The sequence below is a fragment of the Somniosus microcephalus genome, chromosome 4, assembly GCF_052327205.1.
Source record: "Somniosus microcephalus isolate GS21.2 chromosome 4, FLI_Smic_1.0, whole genome shotgun sequence".
Taxonomy (NCBI): Eukaryota; Metazoa; Chordata; class Chondrichthyes; order Squaliformes; family Somniosidae; genus Somniosus; species Somniosus microcephalus.
The window spans coordinates 82,179,726-82,202,991 of NC_140990.1; the positions used below are offsets into that span (position 1 = coordinate 82,179,726).

The following is a 23,266-nucleotide window of genomic DNA, read 5'->3' on the forward strand; positions in this document are numbered from 1 at the left end:
TGGAAGGTGGTGGGAGCAGATTCAATAGGAACATTCAAAAGGGAATTGGATAAATACTTGAAAAGGAGAAGTTTACCGGGCTGTGGGGAGAGAGCGGGGGAGTGGGACTAATTGGAGAGGTTTACCGGGCTGTGGGGAGAGAGCGGGGGAGTGGGACTAATTGGAGAGCTCGACCAAAGAGCCAACACAGGCATGATGGGCCGAATGGCTGCCTTCTGTCCTCGATGATTCTATGAGTAAAATATTTTCTGATTACGTTTCACAGCCAGAATTCAGCCTCTGATTCTGAGTTGAATTCCAGGCCGCATTCTTCAAACAACCAAACTTTGTTTCATTCATTCTCACTGGCAAGGTCATCATTTATTGTCCATCCCTCGTTGTGAAACGTAATCAGAAGAAATACAGTCAGTAACACAGGGCGCTGGGGGAGGGGTTACTGAGTGACTGTGTGAGGGAGCTGGATTAACATCAGTAGAGATACAGTCAGTAACACAGGGAGCTGGGGGAGGGGTTACTGAGTGACAGTGTGAGGGAGCTGGATTAACATCAGTAGAGATACTGTCAGTAACAGGATGCTGGGGGAGGGGTTACTGAGTGACAGTGTGAGGGAGCTGGATTAACATCAGTAGAGAGACAGTCAGTAACACATGGTGCTGGGGGAGGGGTTACTGAGTGACTGAGGGAGCTGGATTAACATAAGTAGAGATACTGTCAGTAACAGGATGCTGGGGGAGGGGTTACTGAGTGACAGTGTGAGGGAGCTGGATTAACATCAGTAGAGATACAGTCAGTAACACGGTGCTGGGGGAGGGGTTACTGAGTGACAGTGTGAGGGAGCTGGATTAACATCAGTACAGATACAGTCAGTAACACAAGTTGCTGGGGAAGGGATTACTGAGTGACATTGTGAGGGAGCTGGATTAACATCAGTAGAGATACAGTCAGTAACACACGGTGCTGTGGGAGGGGTCACTGAGTGACAGGGTGAGGGAGCTGGATTAACATCAGTAGAGATACAGTCAGTAACACAGGGCGCTGGGGGGAGGGGTTACTGAGTGACAGTGTGAGGGAGCTGGATTAACATCAGTAGAGATACAGTCAGTAACACAGGGCGCTGGGGGAGGGGTTACTGAGTGACAGTGTGAGGGAGCAGGATTAACATCAGTAGAGGTACAGTCAGTAACACGGTGCTGGGGGAGGGGTTACTGAGTGACAGTGTGAGGGACCTGGATTAACATCAGTAGAGATACAGTCAGTAACACGGTGCTGGGGGGAGGGGTTACTGAGTGACCGTGTGAGGGAGCTGGATGATACAGTCAGTAACACGGCGCTGGGGGAGGGCTTACTGAGTGACAGTGCGAGGGAGCTGGATTAACATCAGTCGAGATACAGTCAGTAACACGGTGCTGGGGGGAGGGGTTACTGAGTGACAGTGTGAGGGACCTGGATTAACATCAGTAGAGATACAGTCAGTTACACAGGGTGCTGGCGGAGGGGTTACTGAGTGACAGTGAGAGGGAGCTGGATTAACATCAGTAGAGATACAGTCAGTAACACAGGGCGCTGGGGAGGGGTTACTGAGTGACAGTGTGAGGGAGCTGGATTAACTTCAGTAGAGATACAGTCAGTAACACGACGCTGGGGGGAGGGGTTACTGAGTGACTGAGTGAGCTGGATTAACATCAGTAGAGATACAGTCAGTAACACAGGGTGCTGGGTGTGGGGTTACTGAGTGACTGTGAGGGAACTGGATTAACATCAGTCGAGATACAGTCAGCAACACAGGGTGCTGGGGAGGGGTTTCTGAGTGACAGTGTGAGGGAGCTGGATTAACATTACTGGAGATATAGTCAGTAACACAGGGTGCTGGGGGAGTGGTTACTGAGTGACAGTGATGGAGCTGGATTAACATCAGTAGAGATACAGTCAGTAACAGGGTGCTGGGGGAGGGTTACTGAGTGACAGTGTGAGGGAGCTGGATTAACATCAGTAGAGATGCAGTCAGTAACACGGTGCTGGGGGAGGGGTTACTGAGTGACAGTGCGAGGGAGCTGGATTAACATCAGTAGAGATACAGTCAGTAACACGGCACTGGGGGGAGGGGTTACTGAGTGACAGTGTGAGGGAGCTGGATTAACATCAGTAGAGATACAGACAGTAACACAGGGTGCTGGGGGAGGGGTTACTGAGTGACAGTGGGAGGGAGCTGGATTAACATCAGTAGAGATACAGACAGTAACACAGGGTGTTGGGGGAGGGGTTACTGAGAGTGAGGGAGCTGGATTAACATCAGTAGAGATACAGTCAGTAACACAGGGTGCAGGGGGAGGGGTTACTGAGTGACCGTGTGAGGGAGCTGGATTAACATCAGTTGAGATACAGTCAGTAACACAGGGCGCTGGTGGAGGGGTTACTGAGTGACAGTGTGAGGGAGCTGGATTAACATCAGTAGAGATACAGTCAGTAACACAGGGTGCTGGTGGAGGGGTTAATGAGTGACAGTGTGATGGAGATGGATTAACATCAGTAGAGATACAGACAGTAACACAGGGTGCTGGGGGAGGGGTTACTGAGTGACCGTGGGAGGGAGCTGGATTAACATCAGTAGAGATAGTCAGTAACACGGTGTTGGGGGAGGGGTTACTGAGTGACAGTGTGAGGGAGCTGGATTAACATCAGTAGAGATACAGTCAGTAACACAGGGTGCTGGGGGAGGGATTAGTGAGTGACAGTGGGAGGGAGCTGGATTAACATCAGTAGAGATAGTCAGTAACACGGTGTTGGGGGAGGGGTCACTGAGTGACAGTGTGAGGGAGCTGGATTAACATCAGTGGAGATACAGTCAGTAACACAGGGCGCTGGGGGAGGGGTTACTGATTGACTTTGTGCGAGCTGGATTAACATCAGTAGAGATTCAGTCAGTAACACAGGGTGCTGGGTGTGGGGTTACTGAGTGACAGGGTGAGTGAGCTGGATTAACTTCAGTAGAGATGCAGTCAGTAACACAGGGCGCTGGGGGAGGGGTTACTGAGTGACTGTGAGGGAGCTGGATTAACATCAGTAGAGATACAGTCAGTAACACAGGGTGCTGGGGGAGGGGTTACTGAGTGACTGTGAGGGAGCTGGATTAACATCAGTAGAGATACAGTCAGTAACACGGTGCTGGGGGAGGGGTTACTGAGTGACAGTGTGAGGGAGCTGGATTTACATCAGTAGAGATACAGTCAGTAACACGGTGCTGGGGGAGGGGTTACTGAGTGACTGTGTGAGGGTGCTGGATTAACATCAGCAGAGATTCACTCAGTAACACAGGGTGCTGGGGAGGGGTTTCTGTGTGACAGTGTGATGGAGCTGGATTAACATCAGTAGAGATACAGTCAGTAACACAGGGCGCCGGGGGAAGGGTTACTGAGTGACAGCGTGAGGGAGCTGGATTAACATCAGTAGAGATACAGTCAGTAACACAGGGTGCTGGGGGAGGGGTTACTGAGTGACAGTGCGAGGGAGCTGGATTAACATCAGCAGAGATACAGTCAGCAACACGGTGCTGGGGGGAGGGGTTACTGAGTGACCGTGTGAGGGAGCTGGATTAACATCAGTAGAGATACAGTCAGTAACACAGGGTGTTGGGGGAGGGGTTACTGAGTGACAGTGTGAGGGAGCTGGATTGACTTCAGTCGAGATACAGTCAGTAACACAGGGCGCTGGGGAGGGGTTACTGAGTGACCGTGTGAGGGAGCTGGATTAACATCAGTAGAGATACAGTCAGTAACACAGGGTGTTGGGGGAGGGGTTACTGAGTGACAGCGTGAGGGAGCTGGATTAACATCAGTCGAGATACAGTCAGTAACACAGGGTGCTGGGGAGGGGTTTCTGAGTGACTGTGAGGGAGCTGGATTAACATCAGTAGAGATACAGTCAGTAACACAGGGCGCTGGGGGAGGGGTTACTGAGTGACAGCGTGAGGGGGCAGGATTAACATCAGTAGAGGTACAGTCAGTAACACAGGGCACGGGGGGAGGGGTTACTGAGTGACCGTGAGGGAGCTGGATTAACATCAGTAGAGATACAGTCAGTAACACAGGGTGCTGGGGGAGGGGTTACTGAGTGACAGTGGGAGGGAGCTGGATTAACATCAGTGGAGATACAGTCAGTAACACAGGGTGCTGGGGGAGGGGTTACTGAGTGACAGTGTGAGGGAGCTGGATTAACATCAGTAGAGATACAGTCAGTAACACAGGGTCCTGGGAGAGGGGTTACTGAGTGACAGTGTGAGGGAGCTGGATTAACATCAGTAGAGATACAGTCAGTAACACAGGGTGCTGGGGGAGGGTTACTGAGTGACAGTGGGAGGGAGCTGGATTAACATCAGTGGAGATACAGTCAGTAACACGGCGCTGGGGGGAGGGGTTACTGAGTGACAGTGTGAGGGAGCTGGATTAACATCAGTAGTGATACAGTCAGTAACACAGGGTGCTGGGTGTGGGGTTACTGAGTGACTGAGGGAGCTCGATTAACATCAGTAGAGACACAGTCAGTAACACAGGGTGCTGGGGGATGGGTTACTGAGTGACTTTGTGCGAGCTGGATTAACATCAGTAGAGATACAGTCAGTAACACAGGGTGCTGGGGGAGGGGTTACTGAGTGACTGTGAGGGAGCTGGATTAACTTCAGTAGAGATACAGTCAGTAACACAGGGTGCTGTGGGAGGGGTTATTCAGTGACAGTGTGAGGGAGCTGGATTAACATCAGTAGAGATAAAGTCTAACAGTGTGCTGGGGGAGGGGTTACTGAGTGACAGTGTGAGGGAGCTGGATTAACATCAGTAGAGATACAGTCAGTAACACGGTGCTGTGGGAGGGATTACTGAGTGACAGTGTGAGGGAGCTGGATTAACATCAGTAGAGATGCAGTCAGTAACACAGGGTGCTGGGGGAGGGGTTACTGAGTGACAGTGTGAGGGAGCTGGATTAACATCAGTAGAGATAGTCAGTAAAACGGTGCTAGGGGAGGGGTTACTGTGACTGAGGGAGCTGGATTAACATCAGTCGAGATACAGTCAGTAACACGGCGCTGGGGGAGGGGTTACTGAGTGACAGTGTGATGGAGCTGGATTAACATCAGTCGAGATACAGTCAGTAACACGGCGCTGGGGGAGGGGTTACTGAGTGACAGTGTGAGGGAGCTGGATTAACATCAGTAGAGATACAGTCAGTAACACAGGGTGCTGGGGGAGGGGTTACTGAGTGACGGGGTGAGGGAGCTGGATTAACATCAGTCGAGATACAGTCAGTAACACAGGGTGCTGGGGGAGGGTTACTGAGTGTGAGGGAGCTGGATTAACATCAGTAGAGATACAGTCAGTAACACAGGGTGCTGGGGGAGGGGTTACTGAGTGACAGTGTGAGGGAGCTGGATTAACATCAGTAGAGATACAGTCAGTAACACAGGGTGCTGGGGGAGGGATTAGTGAGTGACAGTGTGACGGAGCTGGATTAACATCAGTAGAGATACAGTCAGTAACACGGTACTGGGGGAGGGGTTACTGAGTGACAGTGTGAGGGAGATGGATTAACATCAGTAGAGATACAGTCAGTAACACAGGGCGCTGGGGGAGGGGTTACTGATTGACTTTGTGCGAGCTGGATTAACATCAGTAGAGATACAGTCAGTAACACACGGTGCTGGGGGAGGGGTCACTGAGTGACAGTGTGAGGGAGCTGGATTAACATCAGTAGAGATACAGTCAGTAACACAGGGCGCTGGGGGGAGGGGTTACTGAGTGACAGTGTGAGGGAGCTGGATTAACATCAGTAGAGATACAGTCAGTAACACAGGGCGCTGGGGGAGGGGTTACTGAGTGACAGTGTGAGGGAGCAGGATTAACATCAGTAGAGGTACAGTCAGTAACACGGTGCTGGGGGAGGGGTTACTGAGTGACAGTGCGAGGAAGCTGGATTAACATCAGTGCAGATACAGACAGTAACACAGGGTGCTGGGGGAGGGGTTACTGAGTGACTTTGTGGGAGCTGGATTAACATCAGTAGAGATACAGTCAGTAACTCAGGGTGCTGGGGGAGGGATTACTGAGTGACAGCGTGAGGGAGCTGGATTAACATCAGTAGAGATACTGTCAGTAACACGGTGCTGGGGGGGAGGGGTTACTGAGTGACAGTGTGAGGGACCTGGATTAACATCAGTAGAGATACAGTCAGTAACACGGTGCTGGGGGGAGGGGTTACTGAGTGACCGTGTGAGGGAGCTGGATGATACAGTCAGTAACACGGCGCTGGGGGAGGGCTTACTGAGTGACAGTGTGAGGGACCTGGATTAACATCAGTCGAGATACAGTCAGTAACACAGGGTGCTGGCGGAGGGGTTACTGAGTGACAGTGAGAGGGAGCTGGATTAACATCAGTAGAGATACAGTCAGTAACACAGGGCGCTGGGGAGGGGTTACTGAGTGACAGTGTGAGGGAGATGGATTAACATCAGTAGAGATACAGACAGTAACACAGGGTGCTGGGGGAGGGGTTACTGAGTGACCGTGGGAGGGAGCTGGATTAACATCAGTAGAGATAGTCAGTAACACGGTGTTGGGGGAGGGGTTACTGAGTGACAGTGTGAGGGAGCTGGATTAACATCAGTAGAGATACAGTCAGTAACACAGGGTGCTGGGGGAGGGATTAGTGAGTGACAGTGGGAGGGAGATGGATTAACATCAGTAGAGATACAGACAGTAACACAGGGTGCTGGGGGAGGGGTTACTGAGTGACCGTGGGAGGGAGCTGGATTAACATCAGTAGAGATAGTCAGTAACACGGTGTTGGGGGAGGGGTTACTGAGTGACAGTGTGAGGGAGCTGGATTAACATCAGTAGAGATACAGTCAGTAACACAGGGTGCTGGGGGAGGGATTAGTGAGTGACAGTGGGAGGGAGCTGGATTAACATCAGTAGAGATAGTCAGTAACACGGTGTTGGGGGAGGGGTCACTGAGTGACAGTGTGAGGGAGCTGGATTAACATCAGTGGAGATACAGTCAGTAACACAGGGCGCTGGGGGAGGGGTTACTGATTGACTTTGTGCGAGCTGGATTAACATCAGTAGAGATTCAGTCAGTAACACAGGGTGCTGGGTGTGGGGTTACTGAGTGACAGGGTGAGTGAGCTGGATTAACTTCAGTAGAGATGCAGTCAGTAACACAGGGCGCTGGGGGAGGGGTTACTGAGTGACTGTGAGGGAGCTGGATTAACATCAGTAGAGATACAGTCAGTAACACAGGGTGCTGGGGGAGGGGTTACTGAGTGACTGTGAGGGAGCTGGATTAACATCAGTAGAGATACAGTCAGTAACACGGTGCTGGGGGAGGGGTTACTGAGTGACAGTGTGAGGGAGCTGGATTTACATCAGTAGAGATACAGTCAGTAACACGGTGCTGGGGGAGGGGTTACTGAGTGACTGTGTGAGGGTGCTGGATTAACATCAGCAGAGATTCACTCAGTAACACAGGGTGCTGGGGAGGGGTTTCTGTGTGACAGTGTGATGGAGCTGGATTAACATCAGTAGAGATACAGTCAGTAACACAGGGCGCCGGGGGAAGGGTTACTGAGTGACAGCGTGAGGGAGCTGGATTAACATCAGTAGAGATACAGTCAGTAACACGGTGCTGGGGGGAGGGGTTACTGAGTGACAGTGCGAGGGAGCTGGATTAACATCAGTAGAGATACAGTCAGTAACACAGGGTGCTGGGGGAGGGGTTACTGAGTGACAGTGCGAGGGAGCTGGATTAACATCAGCAGAGATACAGTCAGCAACACGGTGCTGGGGGGAGGGGTTACTGAGTGACCGTGTGAGGGAGCTGGATTAACATCAGTAGAGATACAGTCAGTAACACAGGGTGTTGGGGGAGGGGTTACTGAGTGACAGTGTGAGGGAGCTGGATTGACTTCAGTCGAGATACAGTCAGTAACACAGGGCGCTGGGGAGGGGTTACTGAGTGACCGTGTGAGGGAGCTGGATTAACATCAGTAGAGATACAGTCAGTAACACAGGGTGTTGGGGGAGGGGTTACTGAGTGACAGCGTGAGGGAGCTGGATTAACATCAGTCGAGATACAGTCAGTAACACAGGGTGCTGGGGAGGGGTTTCTGAGTGACTGTGAGGGAGCTGGATTAACATCAGTAGAGATACAGTCAGTAACACAGGGCGCTGGGGGAGGGGTTACTGAGTGACAGCGTGAGGGGGCAGGATTAACATCAGTAGAGGTACAGTCAGTAACACAGGGCACGGGGGGAGGGGTTACTGAGTGACCGTGAGGGAGCTGGATTAACATCAGTAGAGATACAGTCAGTAACACAGGGTGCTGGGGGAGGGGTTACTGAGTGACAGTGGGAGGGAGCTGGATTAACATCAGTGGAGATACAGTCAGTAACACAGGGTGCTGGGGGAGGGGTTACTGAGTGACAGTGTGAGGGAGCTGGATTAACATCAGTAGAGATACAGTCAGTAACACAGGGTCCTGGGAGAGGGGTTACTGAGTGACAGTGTGAGGGAGCTGGATTAACATCAGTAGAGATACAGTCAGTAACACAGGGTGCTGGGGGAGGGTTACTGAGTGACAGTGGGAGGGAGCTGGATTAACATCAGTGGAGATACAGTCAGTAACACGGCGCTGGGGGGAGGGGTTACTGAGTGACAGTGTGAGGGAGCTGGATTAACATCAGTAGTGATACAGTCAGTAACACAGGGTGCTGGGTGTGGGGTTACTGAGTGACTGAGGGAGCTCGATTAACATCAGTAGAGACACAGTCAGTAACACAGGGTGCTGGGGGAGGGTTACTGAGTGACAGTGTGAGGGAGCTGGATTAACATCAGTAGAGATACAGTCAGTAACACAGGGCGCTGGTGGCGGGGTTACTGAGTGACAGTGTGAGGGAGCTGGATTAACATCAGTAGAGATACAGTCAGTAACACAGGGTGCTGGGGGAGGGGTTACTGAGCGTCAGTGTGAGGGAGCTGGATTAACATCAGTAGAGATACAGTCAGTAACACAGGGTGCTGGGGGAGGGGTTACTGAGCGTCAGTGTGAGGGAGCTGGATTAACATCAGTAGAGATACAGTCAGTAACACAGGGTGCTGGGGGAGGGGTTACTGAGTGACAGTGTGAGGGTGCTGGATTAACATCAGTAGAGATACAGTCAGTAACACAGGGTGCTGGGGGATGGGTTACTGAGTGACTTTGTGCGAGCTGGATTAACATCAGTAGAGATACAGTCAGTAACACAGGGTGCTGGGGGAGGGGTTACTGAGTGACTGTGAGGGAGCTGGATTAACTTCAGTAGAGATACAGTCAGTAACACGGTGCTGTGGGAGGGGTTATTCAGTGACAGTGTGAGGGAGCTGGATTAACATCAGTAGAGATAAAGTCTAACAGTGTGCTGGGGGAGGGGTTACTGAGTGACAGTGTGAGGGAGCTGGATTAACATCAGTAGAGATACAGTCAGTAACACGGTGCTGTGGGAGGGATTACTGAGTGACAGTGTGAGGGAGCTGGATTAACATCAGTAGAGATGCAGTCAGTAACACAGGGTGCTGGGGGAGGGGTTACTGAGTGACAGTGTGAGGGAGCTGGATTAACATCAGTAGAGATAGTCAGTAAAACGGTGCTAGGGGAGGGGTTACTGTGACTGAGGGAGCTGGATTAACATCAGCAGAGATACAGTCAGTAACACAGGGTGCTGGGGGAGGGGTTACTGAGTGACAGTGTGAGGGAGCTGGATTAACATCAGTCGAGATACAGTCAGTAACACGGCGCTGGGGGAGGGGTTACTGAGTGACAGTGTGATGGAGCTGGATTAACATCAGTCGAGATACAGTCAGTAACACGGCGCTGGGGGAGGGGTTACTGAGTGACAGTGTGAGGGAGCTGGATTAACATCAGTAGAGATACAGTCAGTAACACAGGGTGCTGGGGGAGGGGTTACTGAGTGACGGGGTGAGGGAGCTGGATTAACATCAGTCGAGATACAGTCAGTAACACAGGGTGCTGGGGGAGGGTTACTGAGTGTGAGGGAGCTGGATTAACATCAGTAGAGATACAGTCAGTAACACAGGGTGCTGGGGGAGGGGTTACTGAGTGACAGTGTGAGGGAGCTGGATTAACATCAGTAGAGATACAGTCAGTAACACAGGGTGCTGGGGGAGGGATTAGTGAGTGACAGTGTGACGGAGCTGGATTAACATCAGTAGAGATACAGTCAGTAACACGGTACTGGGGGAGGGGTTACTGAGTGACAGTGTGAGGGAGCTGGATTAACATCAGTAGAGATACAGTCAGTAACACAGGGCGCTGGGGGAGGGGTTACTGATTGACTTTGTGCGAGCTGGATTAACATCAGTAGAGATACAGTCAGTAACACACGGTGCTGGGGGAGGGGTCACTGAGTGACAGTGTGAGGGAGCTGGATTAACATCAGTAGAGATACAGTCAGTAACACAGGGCGCTGGGGGGAGGGGTTACTGAGTGACAGTGTGAGGGAGCTGGATTAACATCAGTAGAGATACAGTCAGTAACACAGGGCGCTGGGGGAGGGGTTACTGAGTGACAGTGTGAGGGAGCAGGATTAACATCAGTAGAGGTACAGTCAGTAACACGGTGCTGGGGGAGGGGTTACTGAGTGACAGTGCGAGGAAGCTGGATTAACATCAGTGCAGATACAGACAGTAACACAGGGTGCTGGGGGAGGGGTTACTGAGTGACTTTGTGGGAGCTGGATTAACATCAGTAGAGATACAGTCAGTAACTCAGGGTGCTGGGGGAGGGATTACTGAGTGACAGCGTGAGGGAGCTGGATTAACATCAGTAGAGATACTGTCAGTAACACGGTGCTGGGGGGGAGGGGTTACTGAGTGACAGTGTGAGGGACCTGGATTAACATCAGTAGAGATACAGTCAGTAACACGGTGCTGGGGGGAGGGGTTACTGAGTGACCGTGTGAGGGAGCTGGATGATACAGTCAGTAACACGGCGCTGGGGGAGGGCTTACTGAGTGACAGTGTGAGGGACCTGGATTAACATCAGTCGAGATACAGTCAGTAACACAGGGTGCTGGCGGAGGGGTTACTGAGTGACAGTGAGAGGGAGCTGGATTAACATCAGTAGAGATACAGTCAGTAACACAGGGCGCTGGGGAGGGGTTACTGAGTGACAGTGTGAGGGAGCTGGATTAACTTCAGTAGAGATACAGTCAGTAACACGACGCTGGGGGGAGGGGTTACTGAGTGACTGAGTGAGCTGGATTAACATCAGTAGAGATACAGTCAGCAACACAGGGTGCTGGGTGTGGGGTTACTGAGTGACTGTGAGGGAACTGGATTAACATCAGTCGAGATACAGTCAGCAACACAGGGTGCTGGGGAGGGGTTTCTGAGTGACAGTGTGAGGGAGCTGGATTAACATTACTGGAGATATAGTCAGTAACACAGGGTGCTGGGGGAGTGGTTACTGAGTGACAGTGATGGAGCTGGATTAACATCAGTAGAGATACAGTCAGTAACAGGGTGCTGGGGGAGGGTTACTGAGTGACAGTGTGAGGGAGCTGGATTAACATCAGTAGAGATGCAGTCAGTAACACGGTGCTGGGGGAGGGGTTACTGAGTGACAGTGCGAGGGAGCTGGATTAACATCAGGAGAGATACAGTCAGTAACACGGCACTGGGGGGAGGGGTTACTAAGTGACAGTGTGAGGGAGCTAGATTAACATCAATAGAGATACAGACAGTAACACAGGGTGCTGGGGGAGGGGTTACTGAGTGACAGTGGGAGGGAGCTGGATTAACATCAGTAGAGATACAGACAGTAACACAGGGTGTTGGGGGAGGGGTTACTGAGAGTGAGGGAGCTGGATTAACATCAATAGCGATACATTCAGTAACACGGAGCTGGGGGAGGGGTTACTGATTAACATCAGTATAGATAGTCAGTAACACAGGGTGCTGGGGGAGGGGTTGCTGAGTGACAGTGTGAGGGAGCTGGATTAACATCAGGAGAGATACAGTCAGTAACACGGCACTGGGGGGAGGGGTTACTGAGTGACAGTGTGAGGGAGCTAGATTAACATCAATAGAGATACAGACAGTAACACAGGGTGCTGGGGGAGGGGTTACTGAGAGTGAGGGAGCTGGATTAACATCAATAGCGATACATTCAGTAACACGGAGCTGGGGGAGGGGTTACTGATTAACATCAGTATAGATAGTCAGTAACACAGGGTGCTGGGGGAGGGGTTGCTGAGTGACAGTGTGAGGGAGCTGGATTAACATCAGTAGAGATTCAGTCAGTAACACAGGGTGCTGGGTGTGGGGTTACTGAGTGACAGGGTGAGGGAGCTGGATTAACTTCAGTAGAGATGCAGTCAGTAACACAGGGCGCTGGGGGAGGGCTAACTGAGTGACTGTGAGGGAGCTGGATTAACATCAGTAGAGATACAGTCAGTAACACAGGGTGCTGGGGAGGGGTTACTGAGTGACAGGGTGAGTGAGCTGGATTAACTTCAGTAGAGATACAGTCAGTAACACAGGGTGCTGGGGGAGGGGTTATTCAGTGACAGTGTGAGGGAGCTGGATTAACATCGGTAGATATACAGTCAGTAACACAGGGTGCTGGGGGAGGGGTTACTGAGTGACTGTGAGGGAGCTGGATTAACATCAGTAGAGATACAGTCAGTAACACGGTGCTGGGGGAGGGGTTACTGAGTGACAGTGTGAGGGAGCTGGATTTACATCAGTAGAGATACAGTCAGTAACACGGAGCTGGGGGAGGGGTTACTGAGTGACTGTGTGAGGGAGCTGGATTAACATCAGCAGAGATTCACTCAGTAACACAGGGTGCTGGGGAGGGGTTTCTGTGTGACAGTGTGATGGAGCTGGATTAACATCAGTAGAGATACAGTCAGTAACACAGGGCGCCGGGGAAAGGGTTACTGAGTGACAGCGTGAGGGAGCTGGATTAACATCAGTAGAGATACAGTCAGTAACACGGTGCTGGGGGGAGGGGTTACTGAGTGACAGTGCGAGGGAGCTGGATTAACATCAGTAGAGATACAGTCAGTAACACAGGGTGCTGGGGGAGGGATTACTGAGTGACAGCATGAGGGAGCTGGATTAACACCAGTAGAGATACAGTCAGTAACACAGGGTGCTGGGGGAGGGGTTACTGAGTGACAGTGCGAGGGAGCTGGATTAACATCAGCAGAGATACAGTCAGCAACACGGTGTTGGGGGAGGGGTTACTGAGTGACAGTGTGAGGGAGCTGGATTGACTTCAGTAGAGATACAGTCAGTAACACAGGGCGCTGGGGAGGGGTTACTGAGTGACCGTGTGAGGGAGCTGGATTAACATCAGTAGAGACACAGTCAGTAACACAGGGTGTTGGGGGAGGGGTTACTGAGTGACAGCGTGAGGGAGCTGGATTAACATCAGTCGAGATACAGTCAGTAACACAGGGTGCTGGGGGAGGGGTTACTGAGTGACAGTGGGAGGGAGCTGGATTAACATCAGTGGAGATACAGTCAGTAACACAGGGTGCTGGGGGAGGGGTTACTGAGTGACAGTGTGAGGGAGCTGGATTAACATCAGTAGAGATACAGTCAGTAACACAGGGTGCTGGGAGAGGGGTTCCTGAGTGACAGTGTGAGGGAGCTGGATTAACATCAGTAGAGATACAGTCAGTAACACAGGGTGCTGGGGGAGGGTTACTGAGTGACAGTGGGAGGGAGCTGGATTAACATCAGTGGAGATACAGTCAGTAACACGGCGCTGGGGGGAGGGGTTACTGAGTGACAGTGTGAGGGAGCTGGATTAACATCAGTAGTGATACAGTCAGTAACACAGGGTGCTGGGTGTGGGGTTACTGAGTGACTGAGGGAGCTCGATTAACATCAGTAGAGACACAGTCAGTAACACAGGGTGCTGGGGGAGGGTTACTGAGTGACAGTGTGAGGGAGCTGGATTAACATCAGTAGAGATACAGTCAGTAACACAGGGCGCTGGTGGCGGGGTTACTGAGTGACAGTGTGAGGGAGCTGGATTAACATCAGTAGAGATACAGTCAGTAACACAGGGTGCTGGGGGAGGGGTTACTGAGCGTCAGTGTGAGGGAGCTGGATTAACATCAGTAGAGATACAGTCAGTAACACAGGGTGCTGGGGGAGGGGTTACTGAGCGTCAGTGTGAGGGAGCTGGATTAACATCAGTAGAGATAGTCAGTAAAACGGTGCTAGGGGAGGGGTTACTGTGACTGAGGGAGCTGGATTAACATCAGCAGAGATACAGTCAGTAACACAGGGTGCTGGGGGAGGGGTTACTGAGTGACAGTGTGAGGGAGCTGGATTAACATCAGTCGAGATACAGTCAGTAACACAGGGCGCTGGGGGAGGGGTTACTGAGTGACAGTGTGATGGAGCTGGATTAACATCAGTCGAGATACAGTCAGTAACACAGGGTGCTGGGGGAGGGGTTACTGAGTGACAGTGTGAGGGAGCTGGATTAACTTCAGTAGAGATACAGTCAGTAACACAGGGTGCTGGGGGAGGGGTTATTCAGTGACAGTGTGAGGGAGCTGGATTAACATCAGTAGAGATAAAGTCTAACAGTGTGCTGGGGGAGGGGTTACTGAGTGACAGTGTGAGGGAGCTGGATTAACATCAGTAGAGATACAGTCAGTAACACGGTGCTGTGGGAGGGATTACTGAGTGACAGTGTGAGGGAGCTGGATTAACATCAGTAGAGATGCAGTCAGTAACACAGGGTGCTGGGGGAGGGGTTACTGAGTGACAGTGTGAGGGAGCTGGATTAACATCAGTAGAGATAGTCAGTAAAACGGTGCTAGGGGAGGGGTTACTGTGACTGAGGGAGCTGGATTAACATCAGCAGAGATACAGTCAGTAACACAGGGTGCTGGGGGAGGGGTTACTGAGTGACAGTGTGAGGGAGCTGGATTAACATCAGTCGAGATACAGTCAGTAACACAGGGCGCTGGGGGAGGGGTTACTGAGTGACAGTGTGATGGAGCTGGATTAACATCAGTCGAGATACAGTCAGTAACACGGCGCTGGGGGAGGGGTTACTGAGTGACAGTGTGAGGGAGCTGGATTAACATCAGTAGAGATACAGTCAGTAACACAGGGTGCTGGGGGAGGGGTTACTGAGTGACGGGGTGAGGGAGCTGGATTAACATCAGTCGAGATACAGTCAGTAACACAGGGTGCTGGGGGAGGGTTACTGAGTGTGAGGGAGCTGGATTAACATCAGTAGAGATACAGTCAGTAACACAGGGCGCTGGGGGAGGGGTTACTGAGTGACAGTGTGAGGGAGCTGGATTAACATCAGTAGAGATACAGTCAGTAACACAGGGTGCTGGGGGAGGGATTAGTGAGTGACAGTGTGACGGAGCTGGATTAACATCAGTAGAGATACAGTCAGTAACACGGTACTGGGGGAGGGGTTACTGAGTGACAGTGTGAGGGAGCTGGATTAACATCAGTAGAGATACAGTCAGTAACACAGGGCGCTGGGGGAGGGGTTACTGATTGACTTTGTGCGAGCTGGATTAACATCAGTAGAGATTCAGTCAGTAACACAGGGTGCTGGGTGTGGGGTTACTGAGTGGCAGGGTGAGTGAGCTGGATTAACTTCAGTAGAGATGCAGTCAGTAACACAGGGCGCTGGGGGAGGGGTTACTGAGTGACTGTGAGGGAGCTGGATTAACATCAGTAGAGATACAGTCAGTAACACAGGGTGCTGGGGAGGGGTTACTGAGTGACAGGGTGAGTGAGCTGGATTAACTTCAGTAGAGATACAGTCAGTAACACAGGGTGCTGGGGGAGGGGTTATTCAGTGACTGTGAGGGAGCTGGATTAACATCGGTAGATATACAGTCAGTAACACAGGGTGCTGGGGGAGGGGTTACTGAGTGACTGTGAGGGAGCTGGATTAACATCAGTAGAGATACAGTCAGTAACACGGTGCTGGGGGAGGGGTTACTGAGTGACAGTGTGAGGGAGCTGGATTTACATCAGTAGAGATACAGTCAGTAACACGGTGCTATGGGAGGGGTTACTGAGTGACTGTGTGAGGGAGCTGGATTAACATCAGCAGAGATTCACTCAGTAACACAGGGTGCTGGGGAGGGGTTTCTGTGTGACAGTGTGATGGAGCTGGATTAACATCAGTAGAGATACAGTCAGTAACACAGGGCGCCGGGGGAAGGGTTACTGAGTGACAGCGTGAGGGAGCTGGATTAACATCAGTAGAGATACAGTCAGTAACACGGTGCTGGGGGGAGGGGTTACTGAGTGACAGTGCGAGGGAGCTGGATTAACATCAGTAGAGATACAGTCAGTAACACAGGGTGCTGGGGGAGGGATTACTGAGTGACAGCATGAGGGAGCTGGATTAACACCAGTAGAGATACAGTCAGTAACACAGGGTGCTGGGGGAGGGGTTACTGAGTGACAGTGCGAGGGAGCTGGATTAACATCAGCAGAGATACAGTCAGCAACACGGTGCTGGGGGGAGGGGTTACTGAGTGACCGTGTGAGGGAGCTGGATTAACATCAGTAGAGATACAGTCAGTAACACAGGGTGTTGGGGGAGGGGTTACTGAGTGACAGTGTGAGGGAGCTGGATTGACTTCAGTAGAGATACAGTCAGTAACACAGGGCGCTGGGGAGGGGTTACTGAGTGACCGTGTGAGGGAGCTGGATTAACATCAGTAGAGATACAGTCAGTAACACAGGGTGTTGGGGGAGGGGTTACTGAGTGACAGCGTGAGGGAGCTGGATTAACATCAGTCGAGATACAGTCAGTAACACGGTGCTGGGGGAGGGGTTACTGAGTGACTGTGAGGGAGCTGGATTAACATCAGTAGAGATACAGTCAGTAACACAGGGCGCTGGGGGAGGGGTTACTGAGTGACAGCGTGAGGGGGCAGGATTAACATCAGTAGAGGTACAGTCAGTAACACAGGGCACGGGGGGAGGGGTTACTGAGTGACCGTGAGGGAGCTGGATTAACATCAGTAGAGATACAGTCAGTAACACAGGGTGCTGGGGGAGGGGTTACTGAGTGACAGTGGGAGGGAGCTGCATTAACATCAGTGGAGATACAGTCAGTAACACAGGGTGCTGGGGGAGGGGTTACTGAGTGACAGTGTGAGGGAGCTGGATTAACATCAGTAGAGATACAGTCAGTAACACAGGGTGCTGGGAGAGGGGTTACTGAGTGACAGTGTGAGGGAGCTGGATTAACATCAGTAGAGATACAGTCAGTAACACGGCGCTGGGGGGAGGGGTTACTGAGTGACAGTGTGAGGGAGCTGGATTAACATCAGTAGTGATACAGTCAGTAACACAGGGTGCTGGGGGAGGGTTACTGAGTGACAGTGTGAGGGAGCTGGATTAACATCAGTAGAGATACAGTCAGTAACACAGGGCGCTGGTGGCGGGGTTACTGAGTGACAGTGTGAGGGAGCTGGATTAACATCAGTAGAGATACAGTCAGTAACACAGGGTGCTGGGGGAGGGGTTACTGAGCGTCAGTGTGAGGGAGCTGGATTAACATCAGTAGAGATACAGTCAGTAACACAGGGTGCTGGGGGAGGGGTTACTGAGCGTCAGTGTGAGGGAGCTGGATTAACATCAGTAGAGATACAGTCAGTAACACAGGGTGCTGGGGGAGGGGTAACTGAGTGACAGTGTGAGGGTGCTGGATTAACATCAGTAGAGATACAGTCAGTAACACAGGGTGCTGGGGGATGGGTTACTGAGTGACTTTGTGCGAGCTGGATTAACATCAGTAGAGATACAGTCAGTAACACAGGGTGCTGGGGGAGGGGTTACTGAGTGACTGTGAGGGAGCTGGATTAACTTCAGTAGAGATACAGTCAGTCACACAGGGTGCTGGGGGAGGGGTTATTCAGTGACAGTGTGAGGGAGCTGGATTAACATCAGTAGAGATACAGTCAGTAACACGGTGCTGTGGGAGGGATTACTGAGTGACAGTGTGAGGGAGCTGGATTAACATCAGTAGAGATGCAGTCAGTAACACAGGGTGCTGGGGGAGGGGTTACTGAGTGACAGTGTGAGGGAGCTGGATTAACATCAGTAGAGATAGTCAGTAAAACGGTGCTAGGGGAGGGGTTACTGTGACTGAGGGAGCTGGATTAACATCAGCAGAGATACAGTCAGTAACACAGGGTGCTGGGGGAGGGGTTACTGAGTGACAGTGTGAGGGAGCTGGATTAACATCAGTCGAGATACAGTCAGTAACACAGGGCGCTGGGGGAGGGGTTACTGAGTGACAGTGTGATGGAGCTGGATTAACATCAGTCGAGATACAGTCAGTAACACGGCGCTGGGGGAGGGGTTACTGAGTGACAGTGTGAGGGAGCTGGATTAACATCAGTAGAGATACAGTCAGTAACACAGGGTGCTGGGGGAGGGGTTACTGAGTGACGGGGTGAGGGAGCTGGATTAACATCAGTCGAGATACAGTCAGTAACACAGGGTGCTGGGGGAGGGTTACTGAGTGTGAGGGAGCTGGATTAACATCAGTAGAGATACAGTCAGTAACACAGGGCGCTGGGGGAGGGGTTACTGAGTGACAGTGTGAGGGAGCTGGATTAACATCAGTAGAGATACAGTCAGTAACACAGGGTGCTGGGGGAGGGCTTAGTGAGTGACAGTGTGACGGAGCTGGATTAACATCAGTAGAGATACAGTCAGTAACACGGTACTGGGGGAGGGGTTACTGAGTGACAGTGTGAGGGAGCTGGATTAACATCAGTAGAGATGCAGTCAGTAACACAGGGCACTGGGGGAGGGGTTACTGAGTGACGGGGTGAGGGAGCTGGATTAACATCAGTAGAGATACAGTCAGTAACACGGTGCTGGGGGAGGGTTACTGAGTGACAGTGTGAGGGAGCTGGATTAACATCAGTAGAGATACAGTCAGTAACACAGGGTGCTGGGGGAGGGGTTACTGAGTGACAGTGTGAGGGAGCTGGATTAACATCAGTAGAGATACAGTCAGTAACACAGGGTACTGGGGGAGGGGTTACTGAGTGACAGTGTGAGGGAGCTGGATTAACATCAGTAGAGATACAGTCAGTAACACAGGGTGCTGGGGGAGGGGTTACTGAGTGACAGTGTGAGGGAGCTGGATTAACATCAGTAGAGATACAGTCAGTAACACAGGGTACTGTGGGAGGGGTTACTGAGTGACAGTGTGAGGGAGCTGGATTAACATCAGTAGAGATACAGTCAGTAACACAGGGTGCTGGGGGAGGGGTTACTGAGTGACGGGGTGAGGGAGCTGGATTAACATCAGTGGAGATACAGTCAGTAACACAGGGCACGGGGGGAGGGGTTACTGAGTGACGGGGTGAGGGAGCTGGATTAACATCAGTAGAGATACAGTCAGTATTCCGGGCATAATCCAGCCTGAAATGCCTCAGCCTGGCCTGATGATCTGTCTCAGTATTTTTGGGAGTTGGTTTGTGTGATCAAATATATCACTGATTTGAATGAGACTCTTTCTGTGTCCCAGCTCCTGTCAATCCTGGCTGGAAAGGGGCTGGACTCTCCGGAGGCTCCACACCGCTGGCTGCTCGTGTGTCAGTGATCTCCCATCAGATTAATGTGCTTTTTTCAATTGATTTATTCTTTATGGGACTTGGGCATCGGCAACATTTATTCCCCATCCCTAGTTGCCCTTGAGAAGCGGGTGGTGAACCGCCTTCTTAAACCGCTGCAGTCCGTGTGGTGAAGGTACTCCCACAGAGCTGTTAGGGAGGGAGTTCCAGGATTATGACCCAGCGACGATGAAGGATCGGCGATATATTTCCAAGTCAGGATGTTGTGTGACTTGGAGGGGAGCTTGGAGGTGGTGGTGTTCCCCTGCGCCTGCTGCCCTCGTCCCTCTAGGTGGTGGAGGTCGCGGGTTTTGGAGGTCATAGAATCGTAGAATCATAGAAAGTTACATTTCGGAAGGAGGCCATTTCGGCCCATCATGTCCGCGCCGGCCAACAAAGAGCTATCCAGCCTAATCCCACTTCCCAGCTCTTGGTTCGTAGCCCTGCAGGTTAGAGCATCCCAAGTGCACATCCAAGTACATTTTTAATGTGGTTAGGGTTCCTGCCTCTACCACCCTTTCAGGCAGTGAGTTCCAGACCCCCACAACCCTCTGGGTGAAGACATTTCCCCTCAAATCTCCTCTAAACCTTCCCCCAGTTACTTTAAATCTGTGCCCCCTGGATTTTGACCCCTTTGCGAAGGGAAATAGGTCCTTTCTATCCACTTTATCTAGGCCCCTCATAAATTTATACACCTCAATAAATCTCCCCTCAGCCTCCTCTGTTCCAAGGAAAACAGACCCAGCCGATCCAGTCTTTCCTCATAGCGAAGATTCTCTACTCCCGGCAACATCCTTGTAAATCTCCTCTGCACCCTCTCTAGTGCAATCACATCTTTCCTGTAATGTGGTGACCAGAACTGCATGCTGTACTCTAGCTCAGGCCTAACTTTGGTTTGGTTTCAGTTTCACTGCTGGACCCACCACTCAAAGCACTTTGTCTGATCTGCCCCCGGAATGAGCAGACTCCTCCCTCACCTCCCACACTGCACCATCTCTCCTCCTCTTTCCCCCTTGGCTGTGTTCCACACTCTGGGCCTTGGGCCTTCCCCGGGGATTCTCAGTATGAACAGGTGGGATGTGTTTGGAGACAGGGTGTCCCGGCTCTCCACCTTTAAAGGGACAAGGAGACGACCAGCTGGGCTGAATGGCCCTGCTTTATGACATCACTGCAGTGCCTAGCAACCAACCTCCCTGAGCCCTGCTCATTATGGGCTGGGAGTGTTTGATGGGACAGTGTAGAGGGAGCTTTACTCTGTATCTAACCCGTGCTGTGCCTGCCCTGGGAGTGTTTGATGGGACAGTGTAGAGGGAGCTTTACTCTGTATCTAACCCGTGCTGTGCCTGCCCCAGGAGTGTTTGATGGGACAGTGTAGAGGGAGCTTTACTCTGTATCTAACCCGTGCTGTACCTGCCCTGGGAGTGTTTGACGGGACAGTGTAGAGGGAGCTTTACTCTGTATCTAACCCGTGCTGTACCTGCCCTGGGAGTGTTTGATGGGACAGTGTAGAGAGAGCTTTACTCTGTATCTAACCCATGCTGTACCTGCCCTGGGAGTGTTTGATGGGACAGTGTAGAGAGAGCTTTACTCTGTATCTAACCCGTGCTGTATCTGCCCTGGGAGTGTTTGATGGGACAGTGTAGAGGGAGCTTTACTCTGTATCTAACACGTGCTGTACCTGCCCTGGGAGTGTTTGATGGGACAGTGTAGAGGGAGCTTTACTCTGCATCTAACCCATGCTGTACCTGCCCTGGGAGTGTTTGATGGGACAGTGTAGAGAGAGCTTTACTCTGTATCTAACACGTGCTGTACCTGCCCTGGCAGTGTTTGATGGGACAGTGTAGAGGGAGCTTTACTCTGTATCTAACCCATGCTGTACCTGCCCTGGCAGTGTTTGATGGGACAGTGTAGAGGGAGCTTTACTCTGTATCTAACCTGTGCTGTACCTGCCCTGGGAGTGTTTGATGGGACAGTGTAGAATCAGAGAAAGTTACAGCATGGCAGGAGGCCATTTCGGCCCATTATGTCCGTGCCGGCCAACAAAGAGCTATCCAGCCTAATCCCACTTCCCAGCTCTTGGTCCAGAGCCCTGCAGGTTAGAGCATCCCACGTGCACATCCAAGTACTTTTTAAATGTGGTTAGGGATCCTGCCTCTACCACCCTTTCAGTCAGTGAGTTCCAGACCCCCACAACCCTCTGGGTGAAGAAATTTCCCCTCAAATCCCCTCTAAACCTTCCCCCAATTACTTTAAATCTGTGTCCCCTGGTTTTTGACCCCTCTACTAAGGGAAATAGGTCCTTTCTATCCACTTTATCTCGGCCCCTCATAATTTTATACACCTCAATAATGTCTCCCCTCAGCCTCCTCTGTTCCAAGGAAAAGAGACCCAGTCTTTCCTCACAGCTAACATTCTCTACTCCCGGCAACATCCTTGTAAATCTCCTCCGATCCCTCTCCAGTGCAATCACATCTTTCCTGTAATGTGGTGACCAGAACTGCACGCAGTACTCTAGCTGAGGCCTAACTAGTGTTTTATACAGTTGAAGCATAACCCCCCTGCTCTTGTATTCTATTCCATGGCAAATAAAGGCAAGCATTCCGTAAGCCTTCTTAACCACCTTATCTACCTGGCCTGATACCTTCAGGGATCTGTGGACAGGCACTCCAAGGTCCCTTTGTCCCTCTACACTACTCAGTGTCCTACCATTTAATGTGTATTCCCTTTCCTTGTTAGCCCTCCCCAAATGCATTACCTCACACTTCCCCAGACTGAATTCCATTTGCTCTGCCCACCTGACCAATTTATTGATATCTTCCTGCAGTCTGCAGCTTCCTTCTTCAGTATTAACCTCACAGTCGATTTTAGTATAATCTGCAAACTTCTTAATCATACCCCCTATATTCAAGTCTAGATCATTGCTATATACCACAAAAAGCAAGGGACCTAGCACTGAGCCCTGTGTTGTCGAAGAAGCCTTAGCGAGTTGCTGCAGTGCATCTTGTAGATGGTACACACTGCAGCCACAGTGCGCTGGTGTTGGAGGGAGTGAATGTTTAAGGTGGTGGATGGGGTGCCAATCAAGCGGGCTGCTTTGCCCTGGATGGTGTTGAGCTTCTTGAGTGTTGTTGGAGCTGCACTCATCCAGGCAAGTGGAGAATATTCCATCTCACTCCTTACTTGTGCCTTGTAGATGGTGGAAAGGCTTTGGGGAGTCAGGAGGTGAGACACTCACCGCAGAATTCCCAGCCTCTGGCCTGCTCTTGTAGCCACAGTATTTATGTGGCTGGTCCAGTTAAGTTTCTGGTCAATGGTGACCCCCCAGCTTGTTGATGATAAGGAATTCAACAATGGTAATGCCATTGAATGTCAAGGGCCAGTGGTTAGACTTTCTCTTGTTGGAGATGGTCATTGCCTGGCACTTGTGTGGCACAAATGTTACTTGCCACTTATCAGACTAAGCCTGAATGTCGTTCAGGTCTCTGCATGTAGGCATGGACTGGTTCATTATCTGAGGAGTTGTGAATGGCGCTGAACACTGCAGTCATCAGTGAACATCCCCACTTCTGACCT

At 51.4% G+C, this 23,266-nt stretch overlaps 1 protein-coding gene across 1 annotated transcript in view; it reads left to right on the plus strand.

Moving 5' to 3' along the window:
* LOC147119353 (uncharacterized) overlaps positions 1 to 23,266 on the plus strand; it is a 57,832-nt gene that overhangs the window by 2,812 nt on the left and 31,754 nt on the right. The window contains exon 3 of the mRNA XM_085984991.1: positions 19,609 to 19,675. The gene's annotated coding sequence lies outside the window, so the exon portion shown is untranslated. The remainder of the gene's footprint in view (positions 1 to 19,608; positions 19,676 to 23,266) is intronic.